The following is a 27,073-nucleotide window of genomic DNA, read 5'->3' on the forward strand; positions in this document are numbered from 1 at the left end:
AGCAGAGTTGCCAAGAACATGTTTTTTGGAGAGATTCAAGAGCTAATGTTGAACCAGAGGATCACTAGTTTATAGAGCAGGAAGAAACAATCAAGGTATTTAGCCTAATTCCCAATGCTATAGAGGAGGAAATCTTTTTCAGGCCACTAAGTCATATAGATGTCTGTGACCTGGACTAGGTAAAGGCCTGTCATTTGAGAAAGGGTTGGAATTTGACATGATTGATCTCTAAGACCTACTGTTTGATGATTAACATATATGGACTTTTCAAATCAGAGTAAGATGGCATCACTAATATGATTATCATCATTTGGAAGCCCTGGGCTCAAATCCTAGTTTTGTCACTTACCTCTGTGACCTTGACCAATTTACCTCCCTTCTGTGGGCCTCAGTTTCCTCATCATCAAAATGAGAGAGTTGGATTGGATAAGCTCTAAGCTTTCTTGGGTCTTTAATTTTACCATCCTAGGAATAACTCCAATTATATAGCCCTTTAAGGAAGAAGAATGAATGAGGAAGCAGTCTGTAATCCAATCCATCAAGGTACTTTCTCCCTTGGTACCTTCTCAACCTGGGTGTTTCTTGTCCAAGTCTTCATGTAAATATTCCAAAAAATATCTGCCCAACATTATGGATCTTTTAGGGTTTTTTGTTGTTGTTGTTTTTAATGTCCTTAGTGCACCTTTCCGATTCTTTCTATGCTTCTGCCTTTGATCCTATCGCCTTTCCAGTCTTACAGGGAATGTGGTGATGGATCTGAATTTCAAAGACATGAATTCATTCAGATCCCAACCCTGCCACTGACCAATTGTTATGACCTTGAGAAAGTAATTTCCCTTTGTAGGGCCTCAGTTTCTTCATAATGAGAGGTGGCATAATATAGACCTGTGTTGGAGCTGTTCCCCCTCCCCCTTTCCATGTGTGCCTGAGGACATTTCACACTACCCAGCAGCCCAATGGTAGCACTTCCTCCCTCCCCTATCTGGGGTAAGGGGGATTGACTTACATTTGGCATGAGTGTTGCAGTTTGGGCACTCAGTCTCTAAAAGGTTCACCATCACTGGTATAGAGAATAGAGCACTGATACTAAAATCATTAGAAATCCAAGTTTAAGTCTTCTTTTTGATGTCTACTGGCCCTGGGACCCTAGGCAAGTCCCTTAAGCAATCAGTGCCCCCAAGCAATGCTCCAAGTATCTAAATTGTAGAGCAGGGAACAATATGAAATGGTAGAGGGGGTTGGGTTGTCAATGGGAGTTCCCTTTTCCAATCAAATCATAGGTCCAATTTTAAAAATGAGGGGTGATAGACTTCCAGTCAAGATGGCAGCTTAGAGAAAGCTAAAGTTCAGAGCTCCAGAAACCCTTCCTTACCGATCTCAAACTGAATGCTCCTAGGGCACCGGAATTCAAAACAAACAACAGAATAGACCCCGGGAACACTCCTCCTGGACCTGGATCAAAAGGTACGGCGCCCCAACAGTCAGAACCCGAGATCACTCGGATCTAAGGGGTAGGCAAAAGGAAGGTCCCAGGACCCATTCCCCCCCAACCCACAGCGCTGAATCCGAGGCAGCAGCAGGAACCTCAGGGCAGGCAGGGGGGCCTCGGGAGCTGGCTATTCTGAAGGCCACACCCTGAAAACAACCTGAGCCAGTCACGGGGGCACCCAGACAGCAGGGAAACAGAGAGAGACGGGGGAGTTTGTAGCCCCCTGACCAGATCCTTCCATCTGAGTCTCACTGAAGGTACCTGCCTCAGGGCATACTCAGTCTGAAGTTAATCCTATCACCAGCCCTCAGAGCTCCTGGATGCCACGGCCCCTCCCCCTCAGAGTGCAGGCTCCTCTGGCCAGCAAAGGCATTGAAATACATCTGAGAGTGTCAAGCCAGGCACAGAGCATAGAAGTAAGGCAACAGAGAAGCATAGGGAGGGAACTGAGGAGGGTAGTAACACCAAAACACCGAAACACCAGCAATTCTGAGCTTCCTGGGGAAGATAGACAATTTGCCTGGGGCTAAAGCCACTGAACACCAGACAGATAACAGAAGAGCCAGCCCCCCTCACTCAGATAGAGATGGCAAACAGCACAGAAGCAAAAAAGCCTCAAAACAACAGGAAAAACAAGAAGGGGGAAACTTTGGACACATTTTATGGAGCAAAAATACAAAATACATAGGAGATAGAAGAGGAAACACAAGCAAATGCGCTGAAACCTTCCAAAGGAAATGGAAACTCTCCACAAACTTTTGAAGAATTTGAATCGAAAATTACCAAAAAGATAGAAGCCTTCTGGAAGGAAAAGTGGGAATTAATGCAAAAGAATTTCACGCAACTACAAAACCAGTTTGACCAAACTGAAAAGGAAAACCAGGCTTTAAAGGTCAGAATTAGGCAGCTGGAAGACAACAATCAGGTAAAAGAGTAAGAATCAATAAAGTAAAGCCAAAAGATCAAGAAATTAGAAGAGAACATAAAATGTCTCACTGACAAGGTGACAGACTTGGAAAATAGAGGAAGAAGAGATAATTTAAGAATAATTGGACTACCAGAAAATCCAGAAATAAACAACAAACTTGACATCATAATACAAGATATAATCAAAAGAAAATTGCCCAGAGATTCTAGAACAAGGGGGCAATACTGCCACTGAAAGAGCTCACAGAACACCCCCTACACTAAATCCCCAAAAGACAACTCCGAGGAATGTAATTGCCAAATTCCAAAGCTTTCAAGCAAAAGAAAAAATCCTACAAGAAGCCAGAAAAAGACAATTTAGATATAAAGGAATGCCAATCAGGGTCACACAAGACCTTTCAAGTTCCACTCTGAATGATTGTAAGGCATGGAATATGATTTTCAGAAAGGCAAGAGAGCTGGGTCTTCAACCAAGAATCAGCTATCCAGCAAAACTGACTATATACATCCAAGGGAAAGTATGGGCTTTCAACAAAATAGAAGATTTCCAACTTTTTACAAAGAAAAAACCAGAACTCTGTGGAAAGTTTGATATCGAAAACAAAGAGCATGGAATACCTGAAAAGGTAAATATGAAGGAAAGGGAAAAGGAGAAAATTGTTATCTTTTCATTTATTCAAACTCTCTTCTATAAGGACTACATTTATATCAATCTATGTATATTAATATATGGAAAATGTAATGTGTAAATAGGGGGAAAAGAAAAATCAAATAGAATAATCTTTTTCACACAAAGATTCACACAGGAAGGGGAGGGGAAGAAAACTCCTATAAGAAGGAGAGGAAGAGAGTTTTTACTTAAACCTTACTCTCAGGGAAATCAACTCTAAGAGGGAAAAACATCCAGATCCATTGGGACCTTGAATTCTATCTTACCCAACAAGGGTAGGGAGAAGGGAAAACCAAGGGCGGGAGGGGGGGAAGGAAAGCAAAAGGGGAGGGAAGGAGAGGGGGGAGGGGGAGGGAAAAAAAAGGGAGGGGCTAGAAAGGGAAACATATCAAGGGAGGGGACAAGGGGGACTGATTTAAAGTAAATTACTGGATTAAAAGGTTAGAACTAAAGAAGAAAGGTTAGAATTAGGGAAGGATATCAAAATGCCAGAGAATTCACAAGTCACAATCATAACTTTGAATGTGAATGGGATGAACTCACCCACAAAACCTAGACGAATCGCAGAATGGGTTAGAATCCAAAACCCTACCATATGTTGTCTTCAAGAAACACACATGAGGTGGGTAGACACCCACAAGGTCAGAATTAAAGAATGGAGTAAGACCTTCTGGGCCTCAACTGACAGAAAGAAGGCAGGAGTGGCAATCATGATATCTGATAAAGCCAAAGCAAAAATAGACCTGATTAAAAGGGATAGGGAAGGTAATTATATTTTGTTAAAAGGGACTTTAGATAATGAGGAAATATCACTAATCAACATGTATGCACCAAATAATATAACACCCAAATTTCTAATGGAGAAACTAGGAGAATTGAAGGAATAAATAGACAATAAAACAATATTAGTGGGAGATTTGAACCAACCATTATCAAATTTAGATAAATCAAATCAAAAAATAAATAAGAAAGAGGTAAAAGAAGTGAATGAAATCTTAGAAAAATTAGAGTTACTAGACATATGGAGAAAAATAAATAGGGACAAAAAGGAATAAGCCTTCTTCTCAGCACCACATGGCACATTCACAAAGATTGACCATACACTAGGTCACAGAAACATTGAACTCAAATGCAGAAAAGCAGAAATAATAAATGTAGCCTTTTCAGATCACAAGGCAATAAAAATAATGATCAGTAACAGCACGTGGAAAACCAAATCAAACATTAATTGGAAATTAAACAATATGATACTCCAAAATCATTTAGTTAGAGAATAAATCACAGAAACAATTAATAATTTCATCAAGGAAAATGACAATGGTGAGACATCCTTTCAAACCTTTTGGGATGCAGCCAAAGCAGTAATCAGAGGTAAATTCATATCTCTGAGTGCATATATTAACAAACTAGGGAGCGCAGAAATCAATCAATTGGAAATGCAAATAAAAAACTTGGAAGCATTCAAATTAAAAACCACCAGCAGAAAACCAAACTAGAAATCCTAAAAATTAAGGGAGAAATTAATAAAATAGAAAGTGATAGAACTATTGATTTAATAAATAAGACTAGAAGCTGGTACTTTGAAAAAACAAACAAAACAGACAAAGTACTGGTCAATCTAATTTAAAAAAGGAAAGAAGAAAAGCAAATTAACAGCATCAAAGATGAAAAGGGGGACATCACCTCCAATGAAGAGGAAATCAAGGCAATCATTAAAAATTACTTTGCCCAATTATATGGCAATAAATACAGCAATCTAGGTGATATGGGTGAATATATACAAAAATACAAACTGCCTAGACTAACAGAAGAGGAAATAGAATTCTTAAATAATCCCATATCAGAAAATGAAATCCAATAGGCCATCAAAGAACTCCCTAAGAAAAAATCCCCAGAGCCCGACGGATTCACAAGTGAATTCTATCAAACATTCAGAGAACAGTTAATCCCAATACTATACAAACTATTTGACATAATAAGCAAAGACACAAACATGGTACTAATTCCAAAACCAGGCAGGTCAAAAACAGAGAAAGAAAATTATAGTCCAATCACCCTAATGAATATAGATGCAAAAATCTTAAATAGGATACTAGCAAAAAGACTCCAGCAAGTGATCAGAAGGGTCATCCACCATGATCAAGTAGGATTTATACCAGGGATGCAAGGCTGGTTCAATATTAGGAAAACTATCCACATAAACGACTATATCAACAAGCAAACCGACAAAAATCACATGATTATTTCAATAGACGCAGAAAAAGCCTTTGATAAAATACAACATCCATTCCTATTGAAAACACTAGAAAGCATAGGAATAGGAGGGTCGTTCCTAAAAATAATAAACAGTATATATCTAAAACCATCAGCCAATATCATCTGCAATGGGGATAAACTAAATTCATTCCTAATAAGATCAGGAGTGAAACAAGGATGCTCATTATCACCTCTACTATTTGACATTGTACTAGAAACACTAGCAGTAGCAATTAGAGAAGAAAAAGAAATTGAAGGCATCAAAATAGCCAAGGAGGAGACTAAGCTATCGCTCTTTGCAGATGACATGATGGTCTACTTAAAGAATCCTAGAGATTCAACCAAAAAGCTAATCGAAATAATCAACAACTTTAGCAAAGTTGCAGGATACAAAATAAACCCACATAAGTCATCAGCATTTCTATACATCTCCAACATAGTTCAGCAGCAAAAACTAAAAAGAGAAATCCCATTCAAAATCACCTTAGACAAAATAAAATACCTAGGAATCTATCTCCCGAAACAAACACAGGAACTATATGAACACAACTACAAAACACTCTCCACACAACTAAAACTAGACTTGAGCAATTGGAAAAACATTAACTGCTCATGGGTAGGACGAGCCAATATAGTAAAAATGACCATCCTACCCAAACTTATCTATCTATTTAGTGCCATACCCATAGAACTTCCAAAAAATTTCTTTACTGATTTAGAAAAAACCATAACAATGTTCATTTGGAATAACAAAGGATCGAGGATATCCAGAGAAATAATGAAAAAAAAAATACAAAGGAAGGGGGCCTTGCAGTCCCAGATCTTAAACTATATTACAAAGCAGCAGTCATCAAAACAATTTGGTACTGGCTAAGAGACAGAAAGGAGGATCAGTGGAATAGACTTGGGGCAAGTGACCTCAGTAATACAATATATGATAAACCCAAAGATCCCAGCTTTTGGGTCAAAAATCCACTATTCGATAAAAACTGCTGGGAAAACTGGAAGACAGTATGGGAGAGATTAAGATTAGATCAACACCTCACACCCTACACCAAAATAAATTCAAAATGGGTGACTGACATGAACATAAAGAAGGAAACTATAAGTAAATTAGGTAAACACAGAATAGTATACATGTCAGACCTTTGGGAAGGGAAAGACTTTAAAAACAAGCAAGACATAGAAAGAGTCACAAAATGTAAAATAAATAATTTCGACTACATCAAATTAAAAAGCTTTTGTACAAAGAAAACCAATATAACTAAAATCCGAAGGAAAACAACAAATTGGGAAACAATCTTCATAAAAACCTCTGACAAAGGTCTAATTACTCAAATTTACAAAGAACTAAATCAATTGTACAAAAAATCAAGCCATTCTCCAATTGATAAATGGGCAAAGGACATGAACAGGCAGTTCTCAGCCAAAGAAATCAAAACTATTAATAAGTACATGAAAAATGTTCTACATCTCTTATAATCAGAGAGATGCAAATCAAAACAACTCTGAGGTATCACCTCACACCTAGCAGATTGGCTAACATGACAGCTATGCAAAGTAATGAATGCTGAAGGGGATGTGGCAAAATAGGAACATTAATTCATTGCTGGTGGAGTTGTGAATGGATCCAACCATTCTGGAGGGCAATTTAGAATTATGCCCAAAGGACAATAAAAGACTGTCTGCCCTTTGATCCAGCCATAGCACTGCTGGGTCTGTACCCCAAAGAGATAATAAGGAAAAAGACTTGTACAAGAATATTCATAGCTGCACTGTTTGTGGTGGCCAAAAATTGGAAAATGAGGGGATGCCCTTCAACTGGGGAATGGCTGAACACATTGTGGTAGCTTTTGGTGATGGAATATTAGATTGTGCTCAAAGGAATAATAAAGTGGAGGAGTTCCATGGAGTCTGGAACAACCTCCAGGAAGTGAAGCAGAGTGAGAGGCGCAGAACCAGGAGAACATTGTACACAGAGACTAATACACTGTGGTATAATCGAATGTAATGGACTTCTCCACTAGTGTCAATGCAATGTCCTGAACAATCTGCAGGGATCTATGAGAAGAAAAAAAAAACACTATCTACAAGCAGAGGACAAACTGTGGGAGTAAAAACACTGATGAAAAGCAACTGCTTGACTACAGGGGCTGAGAGGAAATGACTGAGGAGAGACTCTAAATGAACACTCTAATGCAAATACCAACAACATGGAAATAGGTTCGAACCAAGAACACATGTGAAACCCAGTGGAACTGTGCGTCGGCTATGGGAGAAGTGGTGGGAGGGGGGCGGGGGGAGGAAAAGATAATGATCATTGTTTCCAATGAATAATGTTTGTAAATAACCAAATAAAATAATGTTTAAAAAGTAAAAACAATTGAGGGGTGAAAGGCTGGAATAGATGACTAATACTGGCTCCTAAATGATCCTCGTGTTTATTTTCCTTATCTATTTGAGCACTGGAATTTGCTGCACCTTGCTAGTGACTTCTGTGTGTCTCTTCCTTGCTCTATGGATCACCTACCATTTTGAATTTTCAGAATTCTGTTGCAAGATTCCAAAACAATAATTATCTATCACCTGTATGATGTCTGGAGAACTAGAAGAATTGGTCAAATGCCTATGGTTTGATGACTCCCAGAATCCTAGAATCTTGAAGCTGGAGGAGATCTCCAGAACCATTATTTCCAACATACTGTCTGGGCAAGAATCCCATTTACAACATCCTTGGCAAAGATTTTTCTATCTTCTGCAGCTAGGTGGTACAGTGGATAGAATGCTCAGTATAAAGTCAGGAAGACCTGAGATTAAATGTAGCCTCACAGTTGCAAGTTGTGCAGCCTTGGACAAGTTACTTAATCTTTATCTGTCTCCATTTCCTCATCTGTAAAATGGATATAATAATAGTACCTACCTGTCAGAGCTGTTGGGAGTATTAAATAAGACAACAATTGTAAGGCACTTAGCAGAGTGCCTGTTACATATTAAGTACTATATAAATTTAGCCATTATTATTCTCCTGGAAGCCCTATAGTAAGGGGGAGTGGGCTGGGATGAGAAAGGATTCACTATATCCACTTTATAGCTCTTGTCATTAGAAAGTTTATCCTGACCTCAGAGTTTAGCATAGTCCCTGGGAAACTATCTATCATTTATTTTTTCCTTCCTTCCTTTCTTTTTTCCCCTTCACTTTTCTTCTTTTCCTTCAATTCTTTTTTCCTTCCTCCTTCCATCCCTTTCTTCCTTTCCTTCATTTATCCCTTCTTCCTTTCCTCTCCCCCTCTGTCCCTTGCTCCTTCTTTCTCCCATCTCTTCCCTTCTTTCCCCTCTCTTTTATTTTTCATCACATCGATTCAAGGCCTTTTCACTTCCCTTGGAATGTTTCTCTCCTCCCTCCATTGTCCTTTATTCCCCCTCTCTCTTAGAAGAGGATCTCACCTCTTGAATTTTTAGGCAGATAGAGACCATCCATTTGTTATAAGTGTCCTCTTCTCCTATGTCCCATTGCCCCTAGCCCCTGAATGCTCTCCTTAAGTCTATTGTTTTCTTAGCCCAGTATCTGAGAATGAGGTGTTCCGTCTCCTTGCCAGGCCAGTCCCTGTATTTGTGCTTTTGAGCCCATCCCCTCCTTCCTCTTTCAGATGCTTTCTCTAACAATTATTCTCTCTGTCTCGTATCTTCAGTCCCCCTTGGATTCCTCCGTACTGCCTACAGATATACTCAGGTCTCTCCTATGCTCAAAAGGTTGGGAAGCAGCTGCCTGAAGCCCCTGTTTGGTCTGAGCTTCTGGTTCCTACCTGGAAAAAGAGGAAATGGTAGAGGTAACAAGACCCTGCAGCGCCTGCTGAGTGGGGGTGGGGGAACAATAGTTGGTGGGCTAGGCGATGGACCAGGGATTTAGGGATTTTAGCACTAATCCCAGCTCTTGCTGTGAGGCGCTAGGAAAGGGTCTCTATGCTGCTATTCCTTGATCTATTAAATGGGAATAATAATAAAAATTCTGATTTACCCCAAGAGGAATAATGAGGGGGGGGATTATAAAGCACTTCGTAAATACTGTATGAAGGTGTTGGAGAAATGATTGATGGTCATATTCATTGTGAGATGCAACAAAAATTGAGCATGGCCGAGCCTCTTGGATGGGCCCCAGCCCCCATTCCTCACTCCTGCCATCATCTGCTCTCCCACAAGCTCTGTTGAGGATCTGATTGTGTGTGCTGTGTGACTGGGAGCTAGTCACTCATGTTCTCTGTTTTTTTCCCTTGCCTATAAAGTTGGGGCAGCTACTGCTCTAAAATGTCCCCACTCTGAACCAGAATCCTACCCTTTAAGGATGTCAAAGATGGAGAAGAAATTCTGATCTACATCAAAATATTCATAGGAGCTTTTTCTATGGCAGCAAAATCTGAAAACAAAGTAGAAGCAGATTGGTTGGGTAATAGCCAAAGGAAGTGTGCTCCATGAATATTATGGAATATTTGTTGTTGTTTAGTCATTTGCCAGTTATGTCTGACTCTTCCTGACCCTTTTTGGAGTTTTCTTGGCAAAAATACTGGCATGACTTGCCATTTCCTTTTCTAGCTTATTTTTCAGATGAGGAAACTGAGTTAGACAGGCTCATTGTCATAAAGCTAGTATCTGAGGCCAGATCTGAATTAAGGTATTCCCGATATCAAGCTCAGTGTGGTGGATGGAAAATATCCCTCTCCCTGACCATGATAGAATATTAGTGGACTTTATAAAAGAAGGGGGGGAGCATCTGGGTAGCTCAGTGAATTGAGAGTCAGGCCCAGAGACAGGAGGTCCTGGGTTCAAATCTGGTCTCAGACACTTCCCAGCTGTGTGATCCTGGGCAAGTCACTTAACCCCCATTGCCTAGCCCTTACCACTCTTCTGCCTTGGAACCAATAGCCAGTATTGATTCCAAGACAGAAGTTAAGGGTTATTTTAAAAAAAGATTAGTGGACCTATGAGAAATGAAAATCATCTTAAAAGCTTGTATGTATAGAGCTCTTGAAAGTTTGGGTACTGTACTATATGTTTCTATGTTTATATATGTGTATGCACATCTATAGTGTATGTATAAATTTGATCCTAATGACAGCCTTGTGCGAGTAGGTTCCATTAGTATGCCCATTTTACAGATGAAGATGAGGCAAGTCATGAGCACTGCCCATGCTCACCCAGTATCTAGTGTAGAAATTGACCCCAATTTCTCCCTGACCCCAAAAGTCTCCCTGAATCCCATTGCAGAAGTCTGTGCCCATGTGCCCCCTAAGGATTCAGAAAAGCCTTAGAAAACTCATATGAAATGATGCAAAGTGAAGGCAGCAGAACCAGGAACACAACATGTACGATGACTATGGTAATATGAATGGAAAGAAGAATGACAATAAAACAGAATTGAACCCAGTGCAATTATACACCCCCCCCCTTAGCACAGTCCCTGGCACATAGTAGGCATTTAATAAATGCTAATTAACTGACTGACTGTCCACAATAAGCCCCTAGAGAAGAGTCAGGAAAATGGCCTCTTCTTTTTTTTGCCAATGCAGGAATGTAACATAACATATGTTGCCAGATTCATTCCATATTCACACATAGAATGATAGATTTAGAAACAGAAGAAGTCTCTGAGGACATTTAATTCAAACCTTTCTTTTTTACAGGTGAGAAAAGCAGGGCTTAGGAAGTTCAATGACCCACCCAAGCCCACACAAGCAGGGTCCTCTGAAACCAGAGCTAGTGTTCCTTCTAAATGCCTAGCTGCCTCTCCATGTTGATTTGTTTTAATAAAATGCTCATTTTTGCATTTAAAAAACCATTTTTGTTATGATGTTCTGGGTAGTGGAGGAGGGATGGCTAGATCCAGAAATGAAGATTATACGAAAAGATAACAAGGAAAAAGCAGTCCTGCCTATATACCAGTAATAGACCTTAAACAGAGGAAAAGCCTCTGTCATGACTGATTGATTGGGGTGGGAAGGTAAAGGATCCCCAGATTTAGAGTTGGAAAGGTCTTTGGGTATCATTGAGTCCAACTTCCTTGTTTTCTCTGAGAGGAAATTAAGGCTGGAGAAGGAGGGCTTGATTTGACCAAGGTCACCCAAGAAGAGAACAGAAAAAGCAGGACGGAAAGCAAAGCCCCCAGGACCAAAAGCAGTTCTCTGGCTCCTGGACCAGATCCCCCCAGTCTTGCCAGCTGGAGGATGTAGGAGGAAGAGCTGGCCATTTGGAGTCAGAGGACCAAGGTTCCAATCCTGTCATGCTTGCCAAGTCAGCTTTCCCTCGTCGAGTTTCCACTTTCTCATCTTCAACCCCACGATCCTCCTGGCCAATCTCTCTGCAATAAATAGTCTACGTTCCAAGCTCTAACGTTCTGTGTTCTAAGGTCATCTCCAGCTCTACCATTCTCCGTCATCCAGATGGGTCAAAGACGTCACGCTGGGCTTGTTCGGAGAGGTTGGCTTTTGGCCCCTTTCCTTCGTTAGTCACCCATCGGTAAGGAAAGAGAAGGGAGCTACAGGTAACAAATTATTTTTAACCACGGCTTGTTATTTGGAGCTGCTCCCCCATATGTTGTTGTTGTGTGATTCCTTGCATGGTTTTTCTCAAATATTTGTAACATATGTCACATCTCTATGCAGATTTTAAATTATGGATGCCTTTCATCCAATCCCTTTTCGGGGGGCCGAGGGGGGGAGAAATCCAAGTTGAGTACTCCCAAGCAAGCCCCAGCGGTCTCCTGGGCATCCTCGCGCGCGCAGGTAGACACATCTGGTGAAATGCATCACACGAAATTAGTATCAAGGGTATTGAGCCTCGAAGACTACAGGCAGACAATTCCCTTCTAATGCACTGCTTTGGAGATTGCTGGAGAAGCTGGAATCCCAATCCTCCAGTGAAATGAGTGAGACTAAGAGGCCTGCTCAAACGGGGAAAGTGAAGATCAAAGAGGCCCTGTCCAAATTGGCTTTCCAAACAAAGCAGCCCCTCCGAGCCCCCAGGAGGCCCCTGCCGCTAATTTGATCAAGTCTCCCCGGCTCTCTAGCTATTAAATACCAATAAATAAATGTTTGCACCGGCTTTGCCAGTGGCCTGTTTGTCTGACAAACAAGCTCATTCCCTTTTAAGTGGGAGATTTTAGGCCGACTAATAGAATTAATCTATTTTTCATGGAAACGTGCGTGGCTTTTACTTAAGGAATCTACCTACTGCTCAGCCTTCCTTCCAGCTAGACACCCCCCCCCCCCGCCCTGCCTGCCCCCCCCCCCAGGATCCTCCCGGCACGAAGCCAGCCCTCCATGAATATTTCAATACAGCCCGGGCCTTCAGATCAATATAGGCAACTCTCAAGCCTTATTGATTTTCAGAGGTTTGACTCACAAGGGTGATAAAATATTTCTCGAGTTATGAAACCCGAGTTAAAGAGTCTTCGCTGACCCTTCAGCATTTACCAGACATCTCTGTCTCTCCCCGCTGCCCCCTCCCGCCATCTCCCTCTTTTCTCCTAAGCAGCGGCCAAGATTTATGACTAGGCAATAAGTCCCAGCCAGGAGGGCAATGGGCTCCCAGGGGGCCCACTCCAGGTCAGGAAGGGAAGGAGCTGGGGGGGGGGGGGGGAGAAAGAGAGAGAGAGAGAGAGAGAGAGAGAGAGAGAGAGAGAGAGAGAGAGAGAGAGAGAGAGAGAGAGAGAAGGAAGGAAGGAAGGAAGGAAGGAAGGAAGGAAGGAAGGAAGGAAGGAAGGAAGGAAGGAAGGAAGGAAGGAAGGAAGGAAGGAAGGAAGGAAGGAAGGAAGGAAGGAAGGAAGGAAGGAAGACAGGGTGGGGGGGAGAGAGCACAAGCAGCTGGGAGCCCATGCTGGCCTGCCTCTTCTCCCCTCTCACCTAGAGCCTTTTTCCCTGATTTCTTCCCTCTTTCTCTCTGATTCATTTGTCAGTGTGGTGGACTCCTCCTCCCGCACGCACACCTCTTAAGATGTAATCCCAGAAGGAGACCCTAGCAACATATGAGGAATTCCCCACTGAGGCTCAGGAGCTGAGCTGCTCCATATGGGAAGGAGAGGAACTAATTATGCAGTCATCCATGTCCTGTGCTGGCTTCTGTGCCATAAGAAGCTGATTCAGCCCAGGCTACTGCCACGCCTGTGGTCCCCACTCCGGGAGGACCTGGACAAAGGGGTGGGTGGCTGCCCCCAGGGACAAAATGCTTCTCAAGCTGTGTCTCCCTCAGGCTCAGGGCAGCATGAATTGAGAGGATGTGGGGACTGCCGGGGTCTTCTGGGGCCAACTTTTCATTTTATATTTGAGGAAACTGAGGATGGGGAGTTAAAGTCATTTGCCTTGAAATCAATCAAGTATTTCTAAAAAATGGACCAATTCCCAATTTTAGAGAACTTATATTCTATTTGCAGGAGGGAAAGAAGGGCAGGGAACATACATGTATACATATATATCATGTTTCATATGTATATATACATGTAAGCATAAGGGGCAATGGCGTGGATCTGTAATTTTTTTAAACCCTCAGCTTCCATCTTGGAGTCAATACTGTGTATTGGTTCCAAGGCAGAAGAGTAGTAAGAGCTAGGCAATGGGGGTCAAGTGACTTGCCCAGGGGCACATAGCTAGGAAGTGTCTGAGGTCAGATTTGAACCCAGGACTTCCCATCTCTGGGCTTAGCTCTCAATCCACTGAGTTACCCAGCTGCCCCCTAGATCTATAATTTTATTGGTAGATGGAGCTCCTGGATAAGGATACTCCCTCTATCAATGCAGGCCATCACCTTCTCTGAAAGCTATCATCTCAGTGGCCCAGAAGAGCAGCATCAAACTCAGATAGAAATAGGGACCACTAAACTCTATATCAGGATGCCCAAAGGCTACATATTGACTTTGTTTTAAAGGTAACAACATGTTTTGGTTTGGTTTTGAATTTCGTAAAATATTTCCCAATTACCTTTTCATCTGGTTTCCACAGGAAAGTATTGGGAGTCTTGTGGGCCAGATGCTCTTGGGGTTTCTGCTTTATTTAGACAGTGGGGAGCCACTGAAGTTGATTGAGCAGGAGAGTGACATGGTAAGATTTGTGCCTAAGAAAAATCCATTGGCAGCTAAGTAGTCACCCATGGAGGTAATTCGATAGAGGATGAAGTGGAATCATTTGGCCAAATAAGCAGCAGGGTCAGGCCAGTTGAAGCCAATAAAGACAATTGTGTCATGTTAGACAAAGTGCAAGACTTGAACAGAGAGGAACCCTGGTTTGTAGACCAGGCTCAACTACAAACTTGCTAAGCCACCTCACACCTTTGGACCTCAGTGGCTTCATCTGTAAAATATGGGTAGAAACTGAATGTTGTAAATTCATATTCTGTAAGGATTTAAAACACAACCTCGGGGAACCTTCTGTTGAATGAAGTTTAGTGCAAATGATCCCTGATAGAGCCAAATCCATATAAGAAAGCTCAGTGTGTGTGGAAAGAGAGAGGGGGGGGGGGGAGAAAGAGGAGGAGAAAGAGGAAAAGGGGGGAGTAGGGAGAGAAAGGGAGGGAAAGAGAGAGAGGAAGGGAAAGAGGGAGAGAGAGAAAGAAGGGGAGAGAGAAAGAAGGAAAGAGAAAGAGGAAGAGAGGGAGAGAGAGAAAGAAGGGGAAAGAGAAAGAGGGAGAGAGAGGGAAATAGAGATAGAGGGAGAGAGGGAGAGAGAGAAAGAAGGGGAAAGAGAAAGAGGGAGAGAGGGAGAGAGAGAAAGAAGAGGAAAGAGAAAGAGGAAGAGAGGGAGAGAGAGAAAGAAGGAAAGAGAGAAAGAGTGAGAGAGAGGTAAAGAGGGAGAGAGAGGGAGAGAGAGGGAGAAAGAGGGAGAGGGAGAGAGAAAGAAGGAAAGAGAGAAAGAGGGAGAGAGAGGGAAATAGAGATAGAGGGAGAGAGGGAGAGAGAGAAAGAAGAGGAAAGAGAAAGAGGAAGAGAGGGAGAGAGAGAAAGAAGGAAAGAGAGAAAGAGTGAGAGAGGTAAAGAGGGAGATAGAGGGAGAGAGGGAAAGAAGGGGAGAGAGAGAAAGAGGGAGGGGGGAGAGAGAGAGAAAGAGGAAGAGAGAGAAAAAGTGAGGGAGAGAAAGAGAAAGAGGGAGAGGGAGAGAGAGAAGGGGGAGAGAGAGGAGAGAGAGAGGGGGGAGGGATAGAGGGAGAGAGAGAGAGGGAGAGAGAAGAGGAGGGAGAGAGAGGAGGAGGAGGGAGGGGGGAAGGAGAGGGAGAGATAGGCATAGAGACACAGTCAGAAACAGAGACACAGACAGTGAGTGACAAATTACATATATATAAGAGATGAGGGTTTGCGTATCTATCATGCTGAAAGAACAGGAATTGCCAAAAGTTTTTAAAATATGAAAACTGTGCAGTTTCCACACCATCACCACCAGGGAATGAACCTGGAGAAGCTAGTCCTGAGTCAGAAAGGCTTCCCTCCTGACAATATCCACATAGGTAAAGGAAAGGGAGAAGGGTGAGTAAGGGACAACTGGATGCTGCAATGGATAAAGTACTTCCTGGAGGCAGGAACACCCGTCAGACACTGGGCAAGTTGCTTAACCCTGTTTCCCTCAGTCTCCTCCTCTGTAAAATGAGCTGGGGAAGGAAATAGCAAACAAAGCACTCTCAGATCTTTACTGAGAAAACCTCACATGGGGTCATGAAGAGTCAGATGGGCCTGAAAAGTATCTGGACAACCAGGGTGGGTTAGAGAGTAGAGGGGTTTTCTCCACAGGATTGTGGTCTTCTTTGTCATGTCTTGTCTACCCCATCCTAAAAAGGGCAACTGCGGCTGGGTGGGCAGTCAGGGGGTTTTGTCTCTAGCTAGCTGTGTAATTTTGGGAAAATCTCACCCTCTCTGGGCTTCAGCTTCTTTGTCTGTAAAATAAGTAACTATCTCCTCCCAGCTCTAAAAAGTCTACATTTCTCTGCCCTTTTTCCTTTCATTATTTCACCAAGCTTGAAAATAAGCCCTACTCTCAAGTCTTAAGCACCCACAGAAAATCTATGTAGCCTTTGATGTGACTTAATGCTCTCCAAAGCAATTCATCCACAAAATATTTTATCCTCGTGACACCCCCATTACCCTGCTGATAATAACAAGAGCTCCCAGTTACAGTCATTTATAGTTTACAAAATGCTTTCCTGCCACAAGCCCTGGGAGGTAGAGTTTACAAGCAGTATAACTAGCGTCAGGCAGAGGGGGCTTTGTCCCAGGGCATAAAGAGGTTAGGTCTGCCTTCCTTTTTGTAACTAAGTGCTCTCCCAATGTTTTACCTCAGATTGTTCCAGCTACCCTCGAAGATACCCAAAACAATTACCCAGGATAATCTCTGCACAGGGTCCCATTTTGGTGATGCCTCTCCCATGAGCCCCACTGGTTTCCAGCTCCCACAAGGGCAATGTTTGAGAGTTGTTTTCCTAGCACATTTATCTATAAACTGTTACCTTCTATGTTATGACTTCTCTTCCCATCAACAGGTAAGTACTTCTTACTTACTTAAGGAATTCTCATCTCTGATTCATAGATAAAGTAATAATTCAGAGACAATGACTTGTCCATGGTCACACAGACTGTAAATGTGAGCTTCAGAATTTGAACCCAGTCCTGTCCAGAGTCATAGAAGGAGTATCATAGCTGATAGAAAGCTGTTCATGGAGTGAGGAAGGGTTAATTTCCAGTCTTATTTCAGACACTAGCTCTACGACCTAAGGAAGATCATTTAAACTTGCAGCCTCAGTTTCTTCAAATCTAGAATGCGAATAATAGCAGTTGATTACTTGCTGGGGATATTAGAGTGAGGGTTTTTTTTTTTCTGTTTGTTTTAGCCTAGGGCAGCTGGGTGGTACAGTGGATGGAGTGCCAGGCCTGGAGTTAGGAAGACCTAAGTTCAAATCTAGCCTCAGACTCTTACTAGTCATGTGATCATGGGCAAATCACTTCACCCTGTTTGCCTAAATGTCCTTATCTGTAAGCTGAGCAGGAGAAGAAAATGACAAACCATTTTAGTATCTTTGCCAAGAAGACTCCAAATGGGGTCACAACTGAAATGACTTGATGACAACAACATCAAAAATGGTTTTGGCTAGACTGCACCTGAGGTCCCTTCCAGATCTCCAATTGGGTGAGTCTGCGTGCCTCACAGGGTTGGCATTAAGCCCAAGTGACAGATTGTGTGCAAAGTACTTTGTCAACCACAAAGCGGTATCTAGCTAGTCCATGCCCTTGCTGTTTTCACCATCTTCCACATGGGCCCAGGGCCTCTGCCTCTCAAGCCAAGCTCCTTTCCTGGTCCTCAAACCTTCCTCCACTAGACCCTGACCCTGAGGGTGCCCTCGAGCATCTGGCTGCAAAGATTGGCTTCCTCTGAAACTCTGTAACGAAGTCCTCTGCCAAAGCTCACCAATGGGCTACCCCATTTCCAAAAGAAACACTGCTACCCACTTGACACTGTTCTCAGAGCAAGAGGTAGAACGTAGGGGTGGGGGGACAGGAGGCCCACACCTCCTTTTCCTCTGAGAAGGGGCAAAGAGTAAGGAGACGTGCAAACAATGGAGTGTGGAGATGCTGGCGATGGATATCAAGGAGCTCTCACAGCTCTGGTCTCTTCCTGACCAAGAAAGGGTTTTCACAAAGCAGTTGTCCACTGCAAACAACAGTGAAAAGGACTGGGGGGGTGGCAAAGGGAGGCAGTGCAGTCTCAGACCTGTCTAGCCATGCTGTCTTGGTCAAGTCAGTGTCCACAAGACCACAAAGCATCCTAAGGTGATCTGGGAGCTACAAAGAATGACAAACACAGAAAGCAGGGCCTGGGAGGAAAAGAAATCCTTGACTGACATTTTGGAGAAAATCTGGAATTATACTCCAAAAGTTGCACAAGTGTGTCTGCCTTCTGAGCCAGCAAGGTCACTATAAAGTTTATTTCCTAAGTGATCAGGGGAAAGGAAAAGATCCTGTATGTTCTAAAATATTTATAGCAGCTCTCTTTGAAGTGGCAAAGAACTGGAAATTGATGGGATGCCCATCAATTGGGGAATGGCTAACAAATTGTGGTGTATGCTTGTGATGGAATACTACCATGCCACAAGAATTGATGGGTGGGTTATTTTTTTAATGGAAAGGCCAACATGAAGTTATGAAGAGTGAAACAAGCAGAACCAAGAGAACATTATATACAGCCAACAGAAATATTGTTTGGACGATGACCCATGCATGTATACCTTGAGAGAAACAAGATATGGTTTTACATATACTTATATCTTTTTGTCATATGATGCCTTCTCTGACGGGAGGAACATAAGGAGGGTATGATCTATGTATTTGAATGTAATATATAGAGAAATAAATCGATTAAAAATTTTTTAAAGATACCTGATATCATGGCCTCATTTTGTCCAATCTACTTATGCATGCTCTTCTTTTTTTAAACTTATTTAGAATATTTTTCCATGCTTACATGATTCATGATTTCCCCCCTCTTTCCCTCCCCCTTACCAGAGCTGACAAGCAGTTCCACTGGGTTATCCATGTATCATTGTTCAAAACCTATTTCCATGTTATTCATATTTGCAGTAGAGTAATCTTTTAACACCAATACCCCAATCCTATCCCCATCAAATCATGTGATCAATCCTATGTTTTTCTTCTGTTTTTTTCTGCTCCCACAGTTCTTTCTCTGGATGTGGATAATATCTTTCTCTTAAGTTCCTCTGGATTGTCCTGGGTCGTTGTCTATTACATCAAAGTCAGTTACATTTGATTATGCAACAATATATCCATCTCTGTGTACAAGTCCTCCTGGTTCTGCTCCTTTCACTCTGCATCAGTTCCTGGAGGTCCTTCCAGTTCACATGGAATTCCTCCAGTTCATCATTCCTTTCAGCACAATCGTATTCCATCACCATCAAATTCCACAATTTGTTCAGCCATTCCCTAATTGAGGGATGCTCCCTCATTTTCCAATTTTTTGCCATCACAAAGAGGGCAGCTATGAATATTTTGGTACAAGTCTTTCCCCTTACTATCTCTTTGGGATACAAACCCAGTTGTGGTACGGCTGGATCAAAGGGCAGGCAGCCTTTAAAGCCCTTTCTGTGCACTCTCTTCTACTCAGCAAAAATCCATCCTTAGAATGATGAAGTTAAAAAGAGATGAACAAATAATTTCACAAAAAATAGAATTGCAAGCCATTAACAACTGTATAGAAGGTTATTTCAAATCACTAAGAGAAATGTAAATGAAAACAACTGACATCAATCAAATTGGCAAAGAAGCCTATCAATCAATCAGCATACAAGGCATTGGAAGCACTGAGGTACTAAGAAAAGGGAAAACAACCCCTGACCTTAGAGAGCTTTTATTCTAATAGAGAAGATACAGTAGGTACAAATTATGTTGAGAGGAGTTGGAAGCTCAGAGATGCAGGCACCAGCAGCTGGGGGAGGCTAGAAAAGCCCTCCTGTGGAAGGTGGAATTTTATCTGAGTCTTGATGGAAGCCCTAAACTAGGAGATGGAGGTGGAGGTGGAAATGCCACTTTATTCCCATTTTTTTTATTTTTTGCTTTGGTCACAGGAATCAAAATGTCTTAAAAGCACAGGAATCAAAGTGTCTTTCCTTGTTAATTGGCTACTGATTACAGTCAGAAGCTTGGGTTCAAATTCCAGTTTAATAGTTTCTATCTGTGGGACCCTGGATAAGACATATCGCCTCTCTGGACCTCAGTTTTCTCATACATTAAATGACATGACCTAGATGACCTCAAAAGTCATTCTGCCTTTAAACCTATGATCCTATAAACACAGAATAACAAAGTCAACAGGAATCTTTTACTTACCCTCATCTTACTGTTGAGGAAAATGGAGGCTCCCAGAGGCCAGGTGACTTATAGAAGTTCTGACTAGTAGCAAATAGAACCCAAATCTCTTGACTCCCCAGGCTAAGGTTTTCCAACTTCCTTTTACTGTCTGCTCTCTCCTCCCCCCTGCTTTTCCAAGAAATCAGAACAGAAATAGGAGATGTTCCTACTCTCTCTTCTCTCAGTTTACCCAAACATTTCAACCTCAACCTGAGATAGGACCTGGGATGCTGATAGGTTTCATCATTCAGATATCTTGACATTTGTAGCTCACCAGTCAGTTTCTATGACAACTCTGTAGAGGATGTTGGGGACAGCAAGGAAAGCCAACCACATCTCAAAGGTCTGGAATACTTTTATGCTCCTGAGGTGCTATCAGAGGAGGAGTGTCCCTCCAGTGTCCCTCCCCTTTCTAGAGAGAAGAAAGTTGAGGATCAGGTGACTTATCCTGGATCATGCTGAAAATGCATGTAGGAACCCAGACAAGATTAAAGTCAGTGACAACAACCAAGTGGAATAAAGTAAATAAATCTGGGAAACAATGTATTTAGAGACTAAGAACATGGAAACAAAAGAGCAATAAAATAGTTAAATAGAATGTATCTGTAACGACTACTGGTCTTGGAAAGAGGATGAGGAAGTGAAAGTCATTCTCCTTGGGCACAGAACATTGCATGGGCTGTCAGATCAAAATGGGTGCATTTTGCTAAATTGTTTCTGCAGGGGGGCAGAGAAGTGTGTAAAAATGGGGGATGGAAGGAGTATATGATTTTAAAAAGAAATGAGACAATTTAAAATGTTAAGATAAAACCAACTGAATGTCAAAACAAAAACAAAACTCAAACTCCATCTTTCTTCATAGGCTGCACAGTTATCTGTGGTCCTCATGACCTCAAAATGGCTAACATTGTGTCTAACTCCTTAAGGATTACAAAGTGCCTTTATTTCAACACCTCTTTGAGCTGAGCAACATTGGACATTGGCAGGAACATGGACTCCGGAGTCAGAGGACCCAATTTCAAACCAATTTCAAAATACCTTCTGCTTTTTACTACTCACGTGACACTGAGTCTTTTGGGGGGGGGGGTGGTGGATCTTAATTTTCTCATTTGTAAGATAAAGGAGGTAGCCTAGAAGATCTACTGGATGCCTTCAAGTTCTTGACTGTTTCCCCAAGACATTCCCTCAAATGGCTCCAGGCATTTTCTCTGGCTGTTCCTTATGCCTAGATTGTTTTCCCTCTTCACTCCAACTACTGACCTCCCTGGCTTCCTTGAAATGTCAACTAAAATCCACCTCTTACAGGAAGCCTTCCCCACCCCCTCTTAATTCTAGTGTCTTTCTTCTGTTATTTCCTATTTATCTCTTTAAAGCTTGGTTTATATATATTTATTTGCATGTTATCTCCCCTTTTAGACTGTAAACTCCTTGAGGGAAAGGACTATCTTTTTGGATACCCAGCTCTTAGCACAGTGCCTGGAACATGATACATGCTTAATAAATATATGATTAATTTTACAAATGAACCTGAGGCTGAGAATAGTCAAGTAAATTAATCACACAGCTACCTACATAATAGAATAACTGGACTCTAACTTCAAATAAATGTTTGATTGTATAATCTCCCTAGTTTCGGTGTCTCTCCCCCCTCTCCCTTCTTCCCTCCTTCCTTCCTTCCCTCCCTCTTTCCTGCCTTCCCTCCCTCCTTCCTGCCTTCCCTCCTACTCTCCTTCCTTCCTTCCCTCCCTCTTTCCTTCCTTCTTTCCTTCCTTCCTTCCTTCCTTCCTTCCCTCCCTCCTTCCTTCCTTCCTTCCTTCCTTCCTTCCTTCCTTCCTTCCTTTCCCCTCCCTCCCTCCCTCCCTCCCTCCCTCCCTCCCTTCCTTCCTTCCTTCCTTCCTTCCTTCCTTCCTTCCTTCCTTCCTTCCTTCCTTCCTTCCTTCCTTCCTTCCTTCCTTCCTTCCTTCCTTCCTTCCCCCTCCATTCTCTCTTTCCTTCCTTCCCTCCTTCCTTGTTCCTTGATTTTTTTCTCCTTTGAGCTGGAAAGTAAGGATCTGAAGATTGGTTGCATTGTTTTTGCTTCTAGTGGATTGATTTTTAATGATTTCTTAAAGAAAATCAGTTGAGTTGAAACTGTTGGAGTTGCTCTGTCTGTATGTGACAATGCTCGTTTCCAGATCCAAGCAGTTGTTAATGAAACAGTTGCTGTTCTGTTGACAGAACATTAATTACTTGATCTTAGGCCCCGTGATTGCACAGGCCCCCTCTGTATACATCGCTAATTACATTAGCAATTATATGGCATTTTAAAGACAAAGAAATGACTGGAGCAATTGCATGTCCCAGGTACCCTGCTGCTGGGTTTCAATCACATTCCTAGTTTCTTGGGGGTAATAAGGAGAAAGAGGTGAAGATTCAAGTTCTAATACATCCTGCAACCTTGGAAGGGCACTGGTCTGGAGGCTTGACTTGAAACTCATTCTCTGAAAACCTTCCATTGAGCAGAATGTCAGTCATCCAGGTCCTTTCTTTAGTCTTCTTTATCCTCATCTGTAAAATGGGGAGACTGTACTATGATATTTTCCTATTCTGATATACCTAAGAGACAACATGGCTTGTGTGCTTGACTTAGTCAGTAAGACCTGAATTCAAATCTTGCTTCCAACACTTAAAAGTTATTTAAAAAATAATAAAAATCCTTACCTTCTGTCTTAGAATCAATACTGTGTATTGGCTCCATGGCAGAAGAGTGATAAGGGCTAGGCAATGGGGGTGAAGTGACTTACCCAGGGTCACACAGCTGGGAAGTGTCTGAGATCAGATTTGAACCTAGAACCTCCCATCTTTAGGCCTGGTTCTCAATCCACTGAGCTACCCAGCTGCCCCCACTTAAAGTTTTTGATGAGGGACAAATGACTTAAACTCTCAGAATCTCAGTTTCCTTGTCTGTAAATATGACTAAGAATGCCTCCATTGTTACATGCCTGACAAGGTTGTTTGGAAACTCTTATGAAATGTAGCTTGTAAATCTTAAGTATTATATTAATACCAACTTCTTTTGCTTATAGGATGGGGCATAATGGACACATCTGGACTTGGCTTTGGATGAGCCGTCCTGAAGACAGCAGGCACTCAATGAGCATTGGGCAAATCGAATTCCAGTGATGATCGCTTGTCCCTGGGGATTGTAGGGGACTCCTGTGGAGTGAGAAATTTGAAAAGTGGCACAAAGTTTGGCAAAGGCTTTGGGGGTATATGCAGGTCCATTGTCTGTTTTTATTGCTTTTGACATGCCTAGATATGAGAAGCACATAAATTAATGAAGTTTGTTTGCTATAAAGCAAAAGAGAAATATAAGAGAGGAAGAGGATGATGATCGAGAGGATGATGTGGCGGTGCTGGTGGTGGCTAGTCTGTGATCCCAGGAAGAGCATTTAGCCTGTCAACTCTCTAAGACTCTAAGTAACAGAGAAGGGGCTTGCTAAGGGCCCTGGGTGGAGGGGGTTTCCTCCTTTGGGATTTCCCCTTAATCAATGACATCTCAGGTCCAATCGATATCCTTGTGGTGGTGATAATGGCAGCTCACTGGTTTCAAGTCTGCAGAGCACTTCATATGTATATAGAATTTATTTTTCATTGAAGCCTCAAAATAATCCTGAAAAGTAGGTGCTTTTAGTATCCCCATTTTGCAGATGAAGGAACTGAGGTGCAGAGAGCATTTTCCCATTGGAAAGCTGGCATTTACTAATGTGAGTGAAGGCTGACTACAAAACAACAGCTCTCCACACATTTGAAAGGCTAAGTTGGCATCATGGACATCTGCCCTGCTGATCTGGTGAAAACTGACTCACTACTACTAGGTTAAAAGGCTATCTTTACTGCTTTGGAGGAATATTTAGGTTAGGGAAGCAGGGCCCAGTTAGCCTAATGAGTGGTGCAGGAAAAGTTTCAATAAGGCATCGGTGGCATCTCCAAACATCTCTCCCTTAGTACAGCTGATTTCTTTCTAAGCACGGGGATTAACCAAGAGACAGTAAGAGTCTACATTACAGTAGATTAATAGCTGATCTCAGAACCAGAAAGATCTGCATTCCAATCCTGCCTCTGTCATGGGCTAGCTTTGTGATCAATTAACCTTAGTCATCTAGGCAACTGAATTGGAGAAAAGCTGGTGGCCTGCATTGGTAGAGGGGATGAATATCTTTGTCCAAGAGTTCTCTGTATCATAACAAGCCAAATTTCCAATCCCCATCCCTATGACTTGATCAATGGAATCCAAAAGGTCTGGTGAGTAATTTTGCTGAGTCTCTGCCAGCCATAACTGAAATGCTGCAGAGAACACAGGACCAGAGAAAGGCAAATATCTAGATGTTCACATCAGGGGAAAGAATGGAAGCTCAATGGACTTACGCGTCGGCTATGGGGGGTGGGGGGAGGAAAAGAAAATGATCTATGTCTTTAACGAATAATGCTTGGAAATGATCAAATAAAATATATTAAAAAAAAAGAATGGAAGCTCAAGTGTCAAAGTCAACAAACTTGCATTTCTGGCCAAATTCTAGATAGAACACATTAGAGGAATAGATAGCAAATGATAGCTTCAAAGTGCTAATACATCTCACTTTCATTGGGAATAGGTCATGCTAGAATAATCTTATTTTCTTTGGGGGCAGATTCAATAAATTCATAGATTAGGGAAATGATATGCCGATAGTTTATCCTGACTTTTGCATCTCATAATATTCTCATGTAAGAGGAGGAGGACCAATAGTGACACAATTTAAATTTATTTTGAATAGCCAGAATCAAAGATGAATCACAAGCAGTCTGATGGGCAGGGTGAGAAGTCTCTGGGGGAGTGCCCCAAGCATCTGTACTGTAGAAGAGAATGGAATGCATGGCTTTAGAAGGTAACTCTTTTTCCTTCATTAGAGGTCTTCAGGTGAAGTCCAACTGGCTGGCAATTCCTCAGATATATTGTAGGATGGGTCCTTGATGAGGTAGGCGTTAAGCCGAGGGTCCTTCCAGCCCTGAAAAATATAGAAATAGTTTGTGTTCCTGTTCCAATACTCTATCTCTGATTTCTTTATCATGAGTGCTCCCTCAAACACAGTCCTTCTGTACCTTAGTAGACAATCTCTGGAAGCTGCGGTGGCCAAAAGCATCCATTATTTGCTCATCAAGCTCCTGATGGTGAGCATTCCAATTTCTAGTTCTTTGTCACCACAAAGAGAGCTGCTAATATGAAGATGAACTATTCTACAATTTATAAATTATAAAAAAGACATGATCAGACTGGTTTTTTGGATGAAGAAATCAAAGCTATATATAACTATATGAAAAATGCTCTAAATCATTATTGATTAGAAAATACAAATCAAAACGACTCTGAGGTATCGCCTCACATCTATCAGAGTGATAGATAAAAATGATAAAAGAGCAAAATAACAAATGTTGGAAGAGATGTGGAAAAAATGGAGACACTAATACACTGTTGGTGGAACTGTGAACTGATCCAACCATTTTGGAAAATCATCTGGAAGATGCTACAAACCTATGTATACCTTTTGTTCTGGAATTGCCACCGTTAAGTTTATTTCATCTGTCCTTTCATGGGCCACCATGCCAACTCCCTTTCTACCTCTTGCTTTTGCTCCAAGAACAATAATCCTACTGATATTGATATTGCTATAGTAAAAGGCATGACTATCGACTGCCCTCTGGACCTTCCCTGTGACTCCCCCCCCCCCAAAAAAAATCTCCATATCCTGATCACATGTCCTCCATACATGCCATCTCCCACATTAAAGGCACTCCCCCTACTCCTTGAGGAGAGTGACAAAGACTGTTGTCTTTGCATCCCTAGTAAGGAGCAGAGTATGTGGCACATAGTAGCCACCTAGATGGGCTTTTTCTTTCCATCCATCCATTTATCCACTAGAATATAGCAATAAAAGCCCCTTAAGAGCAGACTGGAATTGCTTTTGTCTTTGTATCCATAGTATCTAATAAAAAACTTGGTACACAGTAGGCACTTAATAAATGTTTGTCAAATTGAAACATGGGTCAAGGACACCTAGTAATGAGTGGCAGAGCCAAGATCTATATCAGCATCTGTCTATCTAAATTCATATCCATGCCTATATACACAATGATGTCTCTGCCTATGTTTATACCTACATTTAATTCTATATCTATGCCTATCTATATTTCTATATCTATGTGCCTATGTCTATGTTTTTGTCTGTGTCTATATCTATGTGGCCATGTACATGTCTATTTCTTTGTCTATGACTATATTATGATGAAAAAGCACTGGTTCTAGAGGCAGAGGATACAGGGCCTGATTTGAATCTCACAAAAATTCTGTAAGGTTGGTCCTATTATTATTCCCATTTTACAGATGAGGAAAACTGAAGCTAAGAGAGGTTAGCTGATTTGTCCAGGTTTACAAATCTAGTAAACTCTAGAATATGGATTAAGAGAAGCAGGGTTGAGCCGGGAATCAAGGCATCCTCAGAGTTAAAACAGTATGGGAGGGGAAAACCATGTAGAATCCAATTACAATTACTCTTTCAAGGTATGAAATGGGTTTCTCTACAGCACTGAAGGACAGTAAATGTGTTCAGTGCCTTTGAGAGAAAACTTCTTGCCATTGCTCTATTCTAGTTCATGTATGGTCTTATCATTGCCAAAGAAAAGCAAATTTCTTTAAAATATAGCCAAGGCAAGATCAAAAGCTTTATTGTATAAGTTGCTTTTATTATTCAGTTGTTTCAGTCATGCCTGATTCTATGTGACCCAATTTGGGATTTTCTTTTTTTTTAGTTTTATTTAATTGATTAATTTAGAA

This window comes from Monodelphis domestica, chromosome 1 (genome assembly GCF_027887165.1).
Source record: "Monodelphis domestica isolate mMonDom1 chromosome 1, mMonDom1.pri, whole genome shotgun sequence".
In the NCBI taxonomy this organism is placed as follows: Eukaryota; Metazoa; Chordata; class Mammalia; order Didelphimorphia; family Didelphidae; genus Monodelphis; species Monodelphis domestica.